The sequence below is a fragment of the Salmo salar genome, chromosome ssa26, assembly GCF_905237065.1.
Source record: "Salmo salar chromosome ssa26, Ssal_v3.1, whole genome shotgun sequence".
Lineage (NCBI taxonomy): Eukaryota > Metazoa > Chordata > Actinopteri > Salmoniformes > Salmonidae > Salmo > Salmo salar.
Window position 1 is genome coordinate 19,910,669 of NC_059467.1, and position 16,832 is coordinate 19,927,500.

The window sequence follows — 16,832 nt, forward strand, 5'->3', positions numbered from 1 at the left end:
TAGTTGGGGCAAGTCTGAAAGGTGTTAGGATCTGTTTCCCTGCCCTCTTCCCTGATTCCTTCTCCATGGCCCATGGCTATCTGACCCCTTCTATCCCTCTCCTCCCACCCCCTCCCTCATTCGCTCTCCTTCTCTTTCTGTCTTTCCCCTACTCTCTGTCTGAGTCTCCAAACCCCATTATTATACTATCCTTCATCCTACTAGAAACCCATAGAAACATTTGTATAGTGTTTCTCTCCTGTTTACCAAACTAGAAGCATGTTTTTTATCTTGCACTTGCTGACCCCCACAATCTCAGTGTTATGCTTTGTGTGACCCCTCAATGTAACCCCCCCCACCCCTCTCCTTTCCCCCAGTCTCACTCTCCCACTGCCTTCCCTCGGCTGTTTGTGTAGGGCTTTTCCTTCTTTCCTTTTTATCTCTCTTGCACTCACTCAGTGACCTCTGCTCCCCTGTTTCTTGCCGTCTGACCCCCAGCCTTTCAACCTCCCCCTCTTTCTCCCCCAAACCAGCACATCCCTGCCTTGCCTTAGCTTGCAAAACGCTTTTCTTTTCCATCCCTCTGTCGCGAAAACTCGTCGGGCTGCCTCATTCTTTCACTCTTTCTTCGAGAGTCCTCCATTTCGTCCCTGTGTTCTATGTTTTCTGTACTTTTTGGGCATCTTGGCACTGCATTCTGGGTCTTAAACGTCGGGAGGTCAATAGTATTTCCGCTTTTTCCTGTCTATCCGTCCGTCTCCTGGAAGGACTAGTTATATTCTCACTCAAACCTAATCGGTCCCAGCGTCGTGTTACTAGTCGATGTATTGCTTATCAATTCAAATCTGGCCTATGTTTAGATATTTTTTGTAAAATTCTCAAGTCATATTTTTTTCTATACAATCCGTCGTGTATGATTACACTATTTCTTCTGACAGTAATGCATCCAAAGTTGATTTAGTCTCGTGTCTGGTTGTTTTAGAAAATAAATAGTTAGGTTTACTTTAGAAATCAGTAATAAGCTTGTTATTATTACGCAAGGAAGCATGTTAGGTGATAGAATAACGTTATACAATAGCTTTTGAGTTTTCATTGATAATGTTTCCTTTTTGTAGGCCTATCTAGTAGAATGTTAGTTATTTGTTATGAAGGTAAAGTATATCCAGTGGGAAGGAAATGTTACATTATTGCTCTTACTTATTCCATAAAAATCCATACGAGCTGTCATCTGTCTCGTCGGACAGCCAACCTATTCTGTAAATCCCTTTCTCTGCTCGCATCACCATTCTATTCTTTCCATGCAACCCGCAGCTCAACTCTGTGCCTCGGCTATGGGCTCTCCCGTACCCGAGGTCTTACTGATCCGCTCTTGTCATGAAACACACTAGACTTACAAAACACACACACACACATAGGCCTACCGATCGATTTGCATGTGACTCCGTCAGGGAATCAGCAAGAATCGACTTTAACATCGCTTCAAAGAAGCAAACAGGAATGAAAAATAAAAGAAAATGATGGACAAAGTGGGGAGAGTGAAAAGTAGAGGAATTGAGATGTAAAGCGGGGCGGAGGGAAATACACATGTAAGAAACGAATCGGAAAGTGAAAATGTTGCTTAACATAAAGGATTTTATCAACCCGTGATGGTGCTGAAAACAGCGGACAGACCAAGTGGCATATCTGTCAAAATAAGAACGCAGGCGGTGTTTCTCTTTCGCGGGACGTACACGGACCCACAAGCTGGACTAATGTGCTCTTTTCCTGGCTACGCTCATGTGCAGCTCCCGCTACCCTCCGTAGGCTGAATGTAACACTTTCACATCGTAATCGTCCTCAAAATATGTTTCTTGACACCAATAAGACTTCTCTATCTTTCCTGATTCCATCGAAAAGCACAAATGTGCTTTTAAATTCATGTTTTTTGTGGTCTACTGCTTGGAGAGGAATCGCTGTCTTGACCATTTATTTTCTTCCAGTCATGAGGAGAACGAGGACGAACGCAGATGTAAACACAGGTAATGATACGAATGAAACCGAGAATAAACAAAACTACTTGCATGAATATAACTTGTGATCGCCTGTCATTTCTCAGAATGTGAGAATAGTGAAGATCGGTGCGTATCTGGATAATAGGAGAAACCTTCGGTTAGCCCACTACCAAAAGTGAAAAGAATCGAATCGTAGAAACATCGAGAGAGGAAAAGAGAGAAACGCAAAGTTGTAACTTACAATTTTTCGCTGCCGCTTTGTGATCCTTGCTTTTTAATCCAGTATTGAGACGATTCGGCTAAAGATCCCATCAAGGCAGTCCCTTTTGGTCAGTTTGCGTTTAGGATGGCAAAAGAAAGATCATTGTTGTTGCGGAGTGTAAAAAAACCAAGTATTAGTTGTATAGGGCAATATAAAAATAATTTGAATGCAAAGCAGGCGATGAGTCTTGTGTTAGAGGGAGCGAGGAAGAGGTGAAAGTGAGATCTGATGATTGAAAAGAAAAAAACTCTTTGGATCTTTATTCCTGCTAATTAGTTTCCTGCAAAAAATGGCTGTGATTAATTCAGTGCGCATGTGCTTCATTACACAGGCACGACGGGAAGGGCTAATTAGCCACCTTCTGGATCAATAAGATTCAGCAAAGGAGAGAGCTAGGGAGAGAGAGAGGAAGGGAGGGAGAAAGAGGAGGGAGGGAGGGATGGATGGATAGATGGAAGAAGAAAAAGAGGAAAGTAATGATCAGGAATTGAAAATATGGAATTAAGTACAGCGGAAAGTAAGAGTTTGATTAGAAGGAAGACAGTGAAAGTTAATACTGGAGTCGACGCCACAGCCGCGGCAAAGCACGCAATACCCCGCACTTCGCTGCATTTTGCCCATTCTTTTTAGTTTTTTAACATTAGGCTATAACGCATTTATATTTCTTATTATTAACATATTTATATAAAAACACAGTAATAGCCTGTATTCATTGTTACATTTTCCTACATTGTCACTTGTGTTAGTAGTGAGATTAGATGCAATCTGAGACAGCAGTGCTGACTGCAGGAGTTTGAGATACTTTTTTAATGTATTTATACAACTTATAGACACAAGTCAATATTTTTATGATAGGCTACAGTTGGACAGTACGGGAAAACAAGCAACCAAGACATAAAGCGTTATGCATAAGGAAACTTTGACAAGATATGCACATATTTGCTATAGACAACTAAATAGCTTGTTATTTCATTTTGTTTTGTAAATGAATGCCTAGTCTCATGATGATATATATCTAACGTGTGGGATACGACAGCATGCCACTTAAACTAGAATGCACATTCCAAGCGACTGAATCACACCTATGACAATACAAATTAACCATTTATTTACATATTTGCAAACGTAATAAGCTATTTAAACATGATACGTGCATTTTAAGCACAAAACGAGACGCAATAGCTCTCCTTGCATGCCTTAGAGTTGCAAAAGCTTACAACAAGCGGGTATAACACTACTTCTAATGATGTGCAAAGTTTAAAAAGCCTTATTCCACACTATCAAGTGTAGGGATCACTACTTTTATATGTCTACACATATATAATTTGAGCTAAGATGCACCTGATAAGTCTGCCTTGGCCTCACTGTAAAATACCGATAAGTTCTGTAACTGTAGTTGCATGCATGTGTAATAACCTACTTCTGGATACAAACATAAATCCTTTTCGTGAGAATGTGGAATCCTTTCATGAAAAACGGAGATTTGTCTCGATAAAATATGCTTTGTCCCAGGATAGTAGTGAGAGGGAGATAGTGAGATGAGAGACCTGAGGGGATTGGAGACTATAAAGTCTACTGTCAGTGTAAAACAATAGTTTACAAATGACACTTGATAACACCAATTTAATACAAAACTAAATCAATTTGGAGATATGTTACAATACCTCGACAGCATATCGGCGATGTATTTAAAATAGTTACAGAATTTAAGTTGAAGTTGTGAAAAGCATAGACTCCAACTTCCTGTGTGTGTCTATGGTATGAATATAGCCCACGTCCAGTCCACTAGTTTTGAGTAGCTAGCCTCTGTGTGTGATATTTGCCACGAAGCTAACGCATTGAATTCTGCATTTTATGATGTTTATATGTATTTGAGTAGGCCTATGTATAGAATATGTATACAACAAACACTCAAGCAGCAGATGAGGCTACTGACAGTAAGAAATGAATTGAGGGAGTTTGCATTGCATTATTCTCATATCTCATATGCCTATGCAGGTCAATACAGGTAGAATATATTGGATTGAATTCTGTCATACTCAATACAATTTCTTAAGTGTCCTAATCCTATACTCTGTAGGCCTAATGATTTTCACCTGTTATTACAAATTATAGCAATTTATCTAATCATCTCATTGCGCTTGATATTTCACTTCCAAGTGGTTTTTGTGAATGACTTTCTTATAGTGGTTAAATGTTTGACTATGAGTGTATGATTTCAATCAAACAGTTATCTGAAAACAAGCATAATTGGCATTACTCAAGTCATATCCGTGCATTTAGAAATTATTCCTGATAAATGTAGAAACTTCCAAACGACTGCGTTCAAAGAGGTGACATTTGATCAATACTAACAACTGTAGTATAGATCGGTGAGGTTATCCACAGGTTTGCCTTTTCCCCTTCACTTTCCCCCAAAACAGTTCGCCTCTTATAAAGATGGTCACTTACTTCCTCTTGGTTTCCCCCACATGGAAATATTGTATTCTAGAAATCAACCTTTGAGCTTGTCCCACTGCCTTTTGTCATGATAATTCTATTGTTGATTCTCTTTAAAGGAATTGACAATCCCTCACTTTCTGTTCTAACAGCTCCAAGCGGCCCTGATTCGCACAAATAAAACTAACCCGCTTCATTTCATTGATTAGGCTACATAATGTTTATTGGAGTAACATGAATCTGAATCACAGTCTATTCATTTTTTTTTATGAAGAAGTGCACGTTTAAGTTGACATAATATGTAGATTGTACAAAACACATAGGCCTATCTTATTTTTCTCCTTGACGTAATTTGTGAGATTCCAAACGCAGCTGTAATTCTAGTTCTAGGCTACTTCGATGATTTTATACGGGAATAAACGCACATAAATATAACCTTAACTAAGAGTAATCTTAAATGAAAAGGTAATGTCTATATTTTAGCGTTTTTTCTTCATGATATTATAGCCTACCTAAACGGCCACATACATGTAAGTGATTTTATAATGAACACATAATACTATTTAGATTCAAATAAGCATGTCAAAAATCATTTTTTAGATGTTTTAGTCTGAATGCTCATGTTGCATGCCTATTAAAATCTTCATTTGTGTCTTGCTCTGATGTACGGTGAACATTAGGGATGACAATCAAAATGGGGAGCCTCACGTTCAATATGAGCTCGTGCAGGTATGACAGATCTCAGAGCCATCTACGTATTAGGGAAAAATCCTTACTTTGTACTCCACAGCTATGCACTTGCTTAACTATTAGGACCAAAAAGAGACAACGCCTGATGCAAACAATAGCGCGCGCGCGCGTGTGTGTGTGCTTATGTATGTATGTGTGTGTGTGTGTGTGTGTGCGCGCGCGCGCGTGCATGCATGCGTGTGCCAAAGCCAATATTTGCAATGTTGGAAGATTTTGCACCCATATTTGAGGCCACATATTTGATAGACCAATCGGGAATGTATCGACACAGAATCTTAGCACGGAGGCCTGCCTTGCATGTCACCTGTACCAAAACCATGATGACCAAGTGTGCCAAACTGAGATGCTGATTTAGCTGTGTGAGAGGCAGACTGAAAGGATTTGCGATGTGTCTACTCTCTCGGGAAAGGGAGATTGTAAAAATGAATGGGTAGAAAATAGAGTGCGAGAGGAGTTCGAGGGCCAGTGAGATAATAAAGAGCCTTGTGTGATTGGGGCTGGTGAGAGACATAGCCTATCAGAGCCAGTCTATCGCTCTAGCAAGCCGAACAATGCCAATCTTAGTTCACAGTTTATGTTTAACTAACGATCATTAATACCGTATAGATCTGACTCGATAGGATAACTCACGTTTATGAATATACAGCCCAATTAGTACGAGTCCCCGCAAAAAAAATGTGACAGAGACTTTGTGTTGGGTGAATTACGACAACTGTCCACGTGCTAACCTCATAGGCCTACATCGATGAGTGGCATAGCAAATTCACCACAGCCTGTATGACAGCCCGTGGATATGACAAAGAAAAGCTGAAGTAGCTTAATATGCTTACTCCATTATTTGGGTCGCATGAAAATACTTGACCATCACAGAGCTGCAGGAAACAAAACAATATATTTAAACACTAATGTATGGACCCTTAATCTTGTGTAACATGGTTGTAGTTTGGAATAATATGTTGCTATTCTACATTTACTGACGTTAAGTGATTGTATTCATTTCTATTTCAGAATATGTATGAGTAGGTCCTACTGTATGTGTGTGTGTGTGTGTGTGTGTGTGTGTGTGTGTGTGTTACTTTATCTTAACCTCATGCACCGCGCGTGCCATCCCAGGATAACAAAGCACAAAAGGGAGCACAGAGGAAATGAGAACGGGGTGAAAGCATTTACAGATAAAAGCTGCTGTCTGGAATAGCTCTGTAACTTTATAAAGGGATAATGAACATTTTAGTCCGGAGGATTTGGGGATTTGGGCTATTATATTAACATATGAGGCACGCAAGTCCAGGTTTCCTATATTTAGGTAAATAGAAGAGAAGAGGGCATAGCACATTCTTCAACACTAAAACAGTTTTCCAAGAAAACGTTCATCTTGTAACATTGTTTTCACCTCACCACTGAATGACACTAACATGCTGGAATAAACAAGTTTGATTAACAGATTAAATAATTAGTCAAATAAAAAAAGTGACCTCTGGATAAATGTGCCTTTGAAAATGTGGAGAGGCAAAGTTAAATGCTGTTGCATATGTTTCTTCTAAAACAAACGGAGTATTCTTCAAAGGTTTAGTCAGTAAGCAGCAACGTGCTTTTGTCCGGCCCTGCTGCGCCTGGGATGGATGGGGCATTACATGCTACCAGGTGCAATGGGAGCGCCCTCTTATGTTCACTCTGACCACCGGGATCAAGGAGCACATGAACCTGCCTCACCAGAGTCATGTGCCTCTCAGAAAGATAATCATCCCTGGTGCCCACCTGTGCGCCACCGCGCCAGCCCATGCTATCAGACTGCGATAGTGTCTTTAGCTATTTACATATGGCCAACATGCAAATCACCAGATACAGTCCACCGCCCAAAGGAGATGTGCAAAGGACAAGACCCATACAGGCAACTCTAGAGATGTTAGTTTAAATGAACAATATAGCTCATTCATCAGTGTTTACTGGTATCTAAAGCCATCTCTGCAGTGTATTTGCATACGAGTATTCAGTGGTGGGAAAAAATAGTTTTGAGAAAAAATAAATAAATCAGTGAATAGAGATATAGATGTTCAACCCATCATATCAAAATAGGTTATAGTCTTGCTTTACAGCAGTTTTATAGTGTATAGCTATTTCTTTAGGATAATATTTAACTAGTCAACTCAATGTGATTACATTTTATTTGCTAGTTAGTGATGCCATGCATTGTAATAAAATAAGAATATTAATTAATATAATTATCATTTTATTTGAGGTTATATCGTAATAAGACCTCATTCGGGACCTAATTCAGATGTGTATGTATTTTATGTATTTTTTAAGATTAGAGTGAAGGGTTCCCCTATCCCCTATGTATAAGGGTGTCTTACACACAAGTGAAGATGAATATATTACAATTTAGTCATTATTTAAACATGTGTTCCTTATGAATGCACTACAGCGACCGAATCTTTACCGAAGCGTTTTACGTAGGCCTGGAGGTTATTTTGCATTGAACTGTTAACCCTGGAGTAAGATCTGCCGTAGCCTGATGTTTGCTAAACTGTGATGCATGATGATTATTTCATCCGTTAGTTCACAATCCCCTCTTCTTCTCTCCAAAGACTATTATCTTTGTCACACGCAGCATATACATTTAAGACACACAAAATGCATCTTTTGCATGATATTTTGCATGCCCTGCGTACCGTTTTGTATCAAAAGGCGTCCTGTTGTAAATAATCTTATAGCAAACCCACTTCATCTATTTATTGTATCGTAACTGTGTTTGGACAAAATCATTTTGAGAACATTTTTTTTTCTTTGAACTATGCAGGGCATAGAAAGGAATATATATTTTTTAAATATGCTCAACATCAGGCGACCAACCTTGACCTATTGTTGTTCATTTTCTGTCCACCCAGGTGTCATCGTACGGTCTTCGTAAGGGCATTTCATTTCTACGTGTGGGCATATAGGCCTATGTCATTTTACTGTTTTCAAATAAACATTATTTCCCAATTTGCGCTACTTAGATAGGGTGGACAAGTACCAGACTAATATATGTTAATTACAAAACTCTACATTTTATTACTTAATTCGAACTTAATTTGTTTGAAAAGTTGCGAAACCTGTTTGTTTGTGTATTATGTGCATACTCCACTCACATTTCCATTGCTGATTAATCATTCGAAATTGCTATTCAAATCGTTAATTTTTTTTGCAGAGAAAAACACTTCATGGTTTGATTGAAATGAAGGATTGTAATATTCACCACATATTCACAAACGAGACGATTTCGATCTCAAAAACATCCATTCTATGCATTTGTAATTGTTTTTGTCTGTTACATGAATGTATTGTGTAAACGAAAATCAAAGGCAAATAAAAATATATATTTTTGTCTCTAGTATTAAGTTTTGTTTGAGTAAATGAAAACAACAAACCATCAACGTCAGAAAGTGGGGACAACACGGACATCGGTTGTGTGGATGCTAACTGAACTGGGAGGAGGACGTCCTGTTTGTTGTGATGACCATGATTTAGAGATAGTGACGTTGGAGGGTAAATATGACTACCGCCCGTCTGGTCACTCTGTCTCATTCACATTAAAAATAAGGAATATTCATTAATCTGGCTCTATTCTTAGATACTACTGTACTGCGCTGTTGGAGCTAGGAACACAAGCATTTCGCTACACCCGCAATAACATCTGCTAAATATGTGTATGTGACCAATACAATTTGATTTGATTACTTGTGTCCTCCTGCTACCAACTCACTATACCTCTTCAGAATGTGCATTATTATTTTAATTCGAATGTTGTATTCGTTGTTGGTGAGTGGATGTAGGATGCTACATGTTTTATTGCTAATGTCGATTTTAGAAATGTGCATTTCAGAAAACGAAGGTCAGCAACGGGGGCATATGCAACATGTAACGTGTGTGTGTGCGCGCACACGCGCGTGTCTGTGCCGCCTTACCGGGTAGGTTTGCTACTACCGTATAATCCTGATTTTTTTTGTAATCAACTAATAATGTCCATTAAAATATGAAACATCACAGCTTGATTTCCTTCGTTTATTATTAAAGTTGGTTCTATTCTGCATTTTGTTTTGTCTGTACACGTACACAATCCTCTGTTCCAACGTCAATATAATGTGTTGAGAAACTATAAGTGATGCAAGGGGACAATATTCGTCTCTGTGCAGTAAAGTAGTACAGATGTCTTCCCATCACCCGTGAAAAACAAGACACACATGTATTTCAACCTGCCTGGAGCGAGCCTCGGTCCATCCAAGCAGCCTCATCATCCCTTATCACTGTCTGTCTGTGCTTCAACCATTTCATCTCTCTTCAGGTAAGAAAATTATTTTCAAAAACGACATTTTAAACCAATTAGTTTCCATAGACACTGTGATGAATACACTGGTGAAGTAAACAATTCAACCAAGAGACCGGCGCACAGTTACAAATTACGGACTTTTCAATCAAAATCAAATGAACGCTCTAACAACAATTTGATTGTCTTAGTTGCATTGCAGTGTCGATATACAAAGTTGGCCAATGCTACAAAATCAAGTCAATAATTGTATAAATGCGTGGAGTACATCCAAGATCACAGTGACGGTATAATTCACAGGCCTTCTGCACAACTCCATAGTTCCGGTTACGCGTAGGCTAAAACAGGCCTAGCGCATACATTTCAGGTCTACGGGGACATATAGAATAATGGACAAAACCTGAGAGCTGCTGTCAAGTGCTCATGGTGACAGACAGAGCCATGACGCATGGGCTTTGCGCGCTCTAGAGAGGAGAGGGGAGAGAACCGGGCGTCTCCAAAGACCAGGGCAGAGGGCTCCCAAATCAGAGCCACATGACCACTATACTGCACTGTGAATGAGAGGGAATATAACTACTGCAGAAAAGAATAACGCATGTCCACCCTTAAATTATCAACCTAAAAGGAAACATTACATCGACGCAGAATATTGTGCCTGGTTTGGCTTTGCGCTAACACATTCTAGGCCTAAATGGAGAGTCATTTTCTCCGAGATGCTGCCAAGGAAAGCCCCCAAATCGCACACGATGAAAGATGACAGGTGGAAGCAGACACAGAAGGGCAACCGAGATCTAGGATATAGCCAAGGGTCACCATCTAAATCCTGTGCCTCTGGATGCTTCTCTTTCAGCTGACATATATGGCTGACTTATGTGCCAAGCTATGGTCATGAAATCATTTCATCCACGCATGAACGCTTTCTTGAATTTGCCGTCAGGAAATCCTGCCTTTTCTACAACCCAAATACCAACAAAAGAACCACAAATACCTAAGCTGAAATGACAAAAATACAAATGTATGACTGATTTGTTGATAAACATTCGATATGGAAATGAAGGCTTATTTACTGATTACATTGAATAAAGTATATGTTTTCATTCTCTTCAGATGTCATAATATCAAGGTAGAAAAATGAATCACATTACGCAATACTATTATAACTCTTATTGCCTATTGATTATTGAGCATCAACATTTGTCTTTGAATGAGAACAAACTAACAATTTCAATAGGCTATCATAGTTTGCCAGCAATCGTTAAGAATTTGAAATCCCCAAGTGTGTAACCGACAGGTATACCTACTACATTCCAGGTAATAGTAATTATGCATGGTAACAACGCCCTAATTAGGGAAACATGCATTGGCGATTAAGTCATGTGCATCAAAGGGCACACGTTGAGAATAACCTTTGATTTCCTTATTAAGTTAGAGCTCATCAAATTAAAGTTAATCTAATTTAAATCAGAAGGACTATGGTGAAGATAGTGATGATGGTCTTAATGCAAATGACGACATTGATGATGATGATACTAATATGTCAGTGATTTGTAAATTAGTGAAATATTTTAATATCATCCAGTTTTATTTTGTTTCCCCTGCCTGAAATATCACAGCTTCTTATTTAAATGGCTTCTTGTTCACTTATCTAAACATAAAACGAAATATTCAATGAGACCGCATGCATCTTCAATTGTTAATTGAAAATAAAAAAGCTTATTTTCATTGTAAAAAAAAAAAGTGTGGTCAGTGAAAGGATAGCGTTCAAGGGAAGTGGAATGATCATTCAATCTGAGCCTACTGTACAATTGACATTGGCATGCACTACACATTAACACGCACGTACGCACACACACGCAGCGGACTGTCCTTGATCTGTATGAACCAACGGTGAAACAACTGAAACACAAACTCCTCTCTGCCCCTCTAAAACTTCCTGAAGTGCAGCCTGTCAGCCATAGCCTGAGCAGTGGAGCCATGTGGACTGGGAGTAATTGCAGGTGACCACGGTGACTATCTCTGAATTATGGGACGCTTAACCCCGCATGGAAGGTGATCCCCACCTATGTTTGGAGAGGGGGGGACCGAACGCTGAGCGTCCCTTGTCAGCGGCATGCCTGTGGCCCTAGAGAGGCGGGGCCTAGTTTGCCTTTGGGGTCCCGGGGCCAATAAACGCAAGTGATTAGTGAGGCCATTCCCTGGCTAGGTGTGAGCTTGTTAACGCAATTAAAGGCAGAGGTGTTTACCTTGGCACTACATTAACACTATAGGAGGGGTGGGGTCAGACCCTACCAGGGACAACACACATGCCCACCTAACAAGTACATTTTAGTCATTTAGCAGACACTCTTATACAGAGCAACTTACATTAGTGAGTGGATACATTATCATACTGGTCCCCCGTGGGAATCGAACCCACAACTCTGGCGATGCAAGCGCCATGCTCTACCAACTGAGTCACACGGGACCCTCTAGGTAATACAACATTTCTACAGTTTATTCAGTCAGGATTTGAAAGGGTACTTAAGGCATCGGCCTGAATCTGGTGTCTGTACGTGACCTGTCCGATTTATTAGTTTCATTTTAATGTGATTAAATCCACATTATTTTGATGCATATCTACACAGTAAAATAGGACACATTAACAACAAAAAACAATGTGTGGCATGTAAAAGGTAATCTCCTCCCTGTGGTCAACTGACAGGCAGCTTTGTGACATTCCCCTCATTGCTTAGAGGATGAAACATGTGCACTTGTTTAACTCCAATGACTCCAATGATCACAGGACGATTACTGGCCTGTCTTGAACTTGACTTAAACACTTGAACTTGAAATCATTAGATGTCTACTATTTAAATGGTTTAATTCTGTGTCCTGAAATGTAATAATACTATTAGGTTAGGCTCTTGGTATAATAGTGAGAATGTGCACACTATGTTCTCTACTAAACGTACACAGAACACAGCAGTCTGAACCATGCTGGGTTCAACTGGAACATACAGATAGATTAACTCCATCTGTTCTCTTTCAACATCCACATGTAATATCAAGCATGCAAATAAAAGTGGGATAATCTGTGTTGTGATGGTTTTTTGTGTTTTGTGTGTTTTATGATATGTGCAAATACATTTCTGGGAAAAAAGGAGCAACAGAGATAGAGGGGAATTGCTTTTAACATATTCTGTTTAGAATTGTAAATGTGTTGTATAGGCCCTGCTGTCCAATTACATATATCTTTCATGTATGAAATCATGCATGTCTTTTTTTTTACCGGGAGGCCAAAGAGGGCCGGCACAAAGGGAGCAACCCTGACTGCAGAGCAGAGCAGTGTGGAGCAGCAGCCCACATGCACAACAGAGCAGGGCCTGGTGTGGTGGGAGCTAGGAGCCCTGGGCTAGGAGCACAGCTCCATCAGCAGCACACAGGCCAGGGAGGAGAGGTGGTGGAGGGGGGCGAGGGGGGGGGGAGTTATCCCCCCTGACTGGAGCCTTCTCCGCCTCTGACTCCTGCTGCATTATCTTTGTCCTATTGTGAACCAGCTGACCCTTCAGGCCCCACAACGCAACGGGCTGCTCACAAAATACATTTCAGATCACGTCCTTAATTAGCTCCACAAAGATGGATATTGTCTCTCCTAATGCTTAGAAGTGTTTTATTTTCCACACACTCACACAAATAAAAAAAACATGTAACCCTGAAAGACTCATAAGAAAGCTCAAAATGAGATCTGTTAGGTTACTTATCTTTCCCTCTCATTTTCTCTTTCTTTCACAAATGATGGCTCGCTGCAGTGTACTTATAATTTGCGGTGACCTAAATTTTGCAAAATGACTTTGAACTTTTCAAACAAAGGCCCTCAGCTCAGCAGAGGCTGGCTGATAGTGATCCTCTCCTGCATCCTGCACGCCGCTTTGTCTGCCATGTTTTCTTTTTATTTACTTAATTCTATAAACACCATTTACTTTCAATCAGGATTATTGAGAGCAGAAAATAACCAAATTCACAGTAGCTGAAGAGCTAGTATGTCTTTGCTGTTTTGTCTATTGTGTTGAAGAAACCCTTCCAGCTTTGCAATACAGGTATACAGTGTATGTGCTTCAGTATTTGAAATGTGCTTCAGTAGCTCTGATTCCATGACATAATAACAAAGAGTGAATGCAAAAATACCAAATGTTCTCCTAAATCATGCAGATTTTCTAATCACATAGTGATTTAACATAATCCATGTAAAGTGGGATTTAGTGTTTACCACCGACTAGATATGGTTGCACGATGCCATTGGGAACTCATATTATGTGTAACTAATATGCTATTGCAAAATAGCGCTGTGAAATATATGAGTACAAAATACTATTGATGACAGGTAAGGTGATAATTAGGTTGTGAATCAAGAAGAGTAAAAGTTAAATGACACCTCCATTAGTCTGACCGTGTTCATATGGTATCAGATCCCAGTAAAGCATCACTGTATCTCCTTCATCTGTGCAGCTAGGTAGCTGTGCCAGTAGCAGATTGAAACCCAGCCCAGATCCATCTCTCCCAGAGTCACTCTGTATGGAAATACAGACCTCTGAACCTATGCGCCTCACAGCGCAAACATGCATGTCCACATTCCCTGCACACATACATACTGAAAAGCTTACACACACATGCATGTGAACACCCACCCACCCTTGGCTTTACTAATGACCAGAGATGACATTTCATCTGCTGGAAAATGCTTTTTCACCCATAATGAACTGAAAAGCACCCGTGTCTTGGGACTGTCAATCCCCTTTACTTAAAACACCAGAAAAAAGCCTCCTGCTACAACATGAATGTGTGTATTTGTGTGCCTTCAAAATAATATATGTACGTGTGTATATGTTCAAACAAACGTTTATGTGTGCATATACAGTACCAGTCAAAAGTTTGGACACCACTACTCATTCAAGGGTTTTTCTTTATTTTTACTATTTTCTACAGTGTATAATAATAGTGAAGACATCAACGCTTTGAAATAACACATATGGAATCATATAGTAACGGAAAAAATGGTTAAACAAATCACAATATATTTTATATTTGAGATTCTTCAAAGTAGCCACCCTTTGCCTTGACGACAGCTTTGCACACTCCTGGCATTCTCTCAACCAGCTTAACCTGGAATGCTTTCCAACAGTCTTGAAGGAGTTCCCACATATGCTGAGTACTTGTTGGCTGCTTTTCCTTCACTCTGCGGTCCACCTCATCCCAAACCATCCCAACTGGGTTGAGGTCGGGTGATTGTGGAGGCCAGGTCATCTGATGCAGCACTCTATCACCCTCATTCTTGGTCAAATAGCCCTTACACAACCTGGAGGTGTGTTGGGTCATTGTCCTGTTGAAAAACAAATGATAGTCCCAGATGGGATGGCGTATCGCTGCAGAATCCTGTAGTAGCCATGCTTGTTAAGTGTGCCTTGAATTCTAAATAAATCACTGTCAGTGTCAACAGCAAAGCACCCCCACACCATCACACCTCTTCCTCCATGCTTCACGGTGGGAACTACACAGGCGGAGATCCTCTGTTCACCTACTCTGCGTCTCACAAAGACAAGGCGATTGGAACCAAAAATCGCAAATTTGGACTCATCAGACCAAAGGACAGATTTCCACCGGTCTAATGTCCATTGCGCGTGTTTCTTGGCCCAAGCAAATCTTTTCTTCTTATTGGTGTCATTTAGTAGTGGTTTCTTTGCAGCAATTCGACCATGAAGGCCTGATTCACACAGTCTCCTCTGAACAGTTGATGTTGATATGTGTCTTACTTAAACTCTGTGAAGCATTTATTTGGGCTGCAATATCTGAGGCTGGTAATTCTAATGAACTTATCCTCTGCAGCAGAGGTAACTCTGGGTCTTCCTTTCCTGTGGCGGTCCTCATGAGAGCCAGTTTCATCATAGGGCTTGAGGGTTTTTGCGACTGCATTTGAAGAAACTAAAAGTTCTTGAAATTTCCCGGATTGAATGACCTTCATGTCTTAAAGTAATGATGGACTGTCATTTCTCTTTGCTTATTTGAGCTGTCTTTTACCAAATAGGACTATCTTCTGTATACCACCCCTACCTTGTCACAACACAACTGATTGGCTCAAACGCATTAAGAAGGAAAGAAAGTTCACAAGTTAACTTTTAACAAGGCACACCTGTTAATTGAAATGCATTCCAGGTGACTGTCTCATGAAGCTGGTTGAGAGAATGCGAAGAGTGTGCAAAGCTGTCATTAAGACAAAGGGTGGCTACTTTGAAGAATCTCAAGTATAAAATATATTTTGATTTGTTAAACACTTTTTTGGTTACTATATGATTCCATATGTTATTTTATAGTTTTGATGTCTTCTCTATTATTCTACAATGTAGAAAATAGTCAAAATAAAGAAAAACCCTTGAATGAGTAGGTGTGTCCAAACTTTTGACTGGTACTGTAGGTACGAGAGCGTGTGTGTGTTTGATGAGCTTTCCCTGTCCTCCACCTGTCACCCTGGCAGAGTGGCCAGGGTGACAGCAGCTCTGCTCTCTGTGGTCAGTGCCTGCAGGGGGTCAGTAAAGAGCTCAGGGTGAGCATCTATCAATCAAACAACGTCCACATATTCAGAGCCTCTAATCCGAGGGGAACAAACAGGAGAGCAGAGCATGAAAGCAGGCCGTTTATCAGCAGCCTTTCCTACATGCTGCCTCCTAGGGGGAGCAGACTATGTGAGGGGCTGGGGGGCTGCTGGGAGGCGGCTGGGGGACTGGCCAGCTTCAAAGTCCAGAAGGAGTTAAAGGGCTTAGGGCCCGGTCAGCAGGAGCAGGGGGACTTCACAGCCTTACCTGATGGGGTGTTTGGTTGGAGTCGCCGCCGCACGGAATCCTCTCTGACTGCGTCCCGCTTTTCAAGTGTCTGTTTGAAGCCGTCAGGCAGAAAGGTCACGCCCTCTCGGTCACAGCAGGTTGGTTGGTGGTGCGCTGGTGGATGGATGGCCACAGGCTATTGCTAACGTTCAGACTTTGTATTCTTTCTTAGTGTATTCAAAAATAATAAAGCTATAATGTAAAGCTATAGGATCCGGTGCCTGGGCACCTTGATAAGTTTGGTGATGTACTCCTAA

General features: G+C 40.5%; 1 protein-coding gene across 7 annotated transcripts in view; it reads right to left on the bottom strand.

Annotated features, from left to right (window-relative positions):
* LOC106587324 (zinc finger homeobox protein 3) overlaps positions 1-16,832 on the bottom strand; it is a 411,964-nt gene that overhangs the window by 176,388 nt on the left and 218,744 nt on the right. For 3 of the 7 annotated variants that reach the window (XM_045709040.1, XM_045709038.1, XM_045709035.1), the window contains exon 1: positions 2,212-2,733. The exons of 2 other annotated variants lie outside the window; for them this stretch is intronic. The gene's annotated coding sequence lies outside the window, so the exon portion shown is untranslated. Of the gene's footprint in view, positions 1-2,211; positions 2,735-16,832 lie in introns of those variants that run through there. 2 more of the 7 variants (XM_045709041.1, XM_045709039.1) reach the window with 1 other exon arrangement.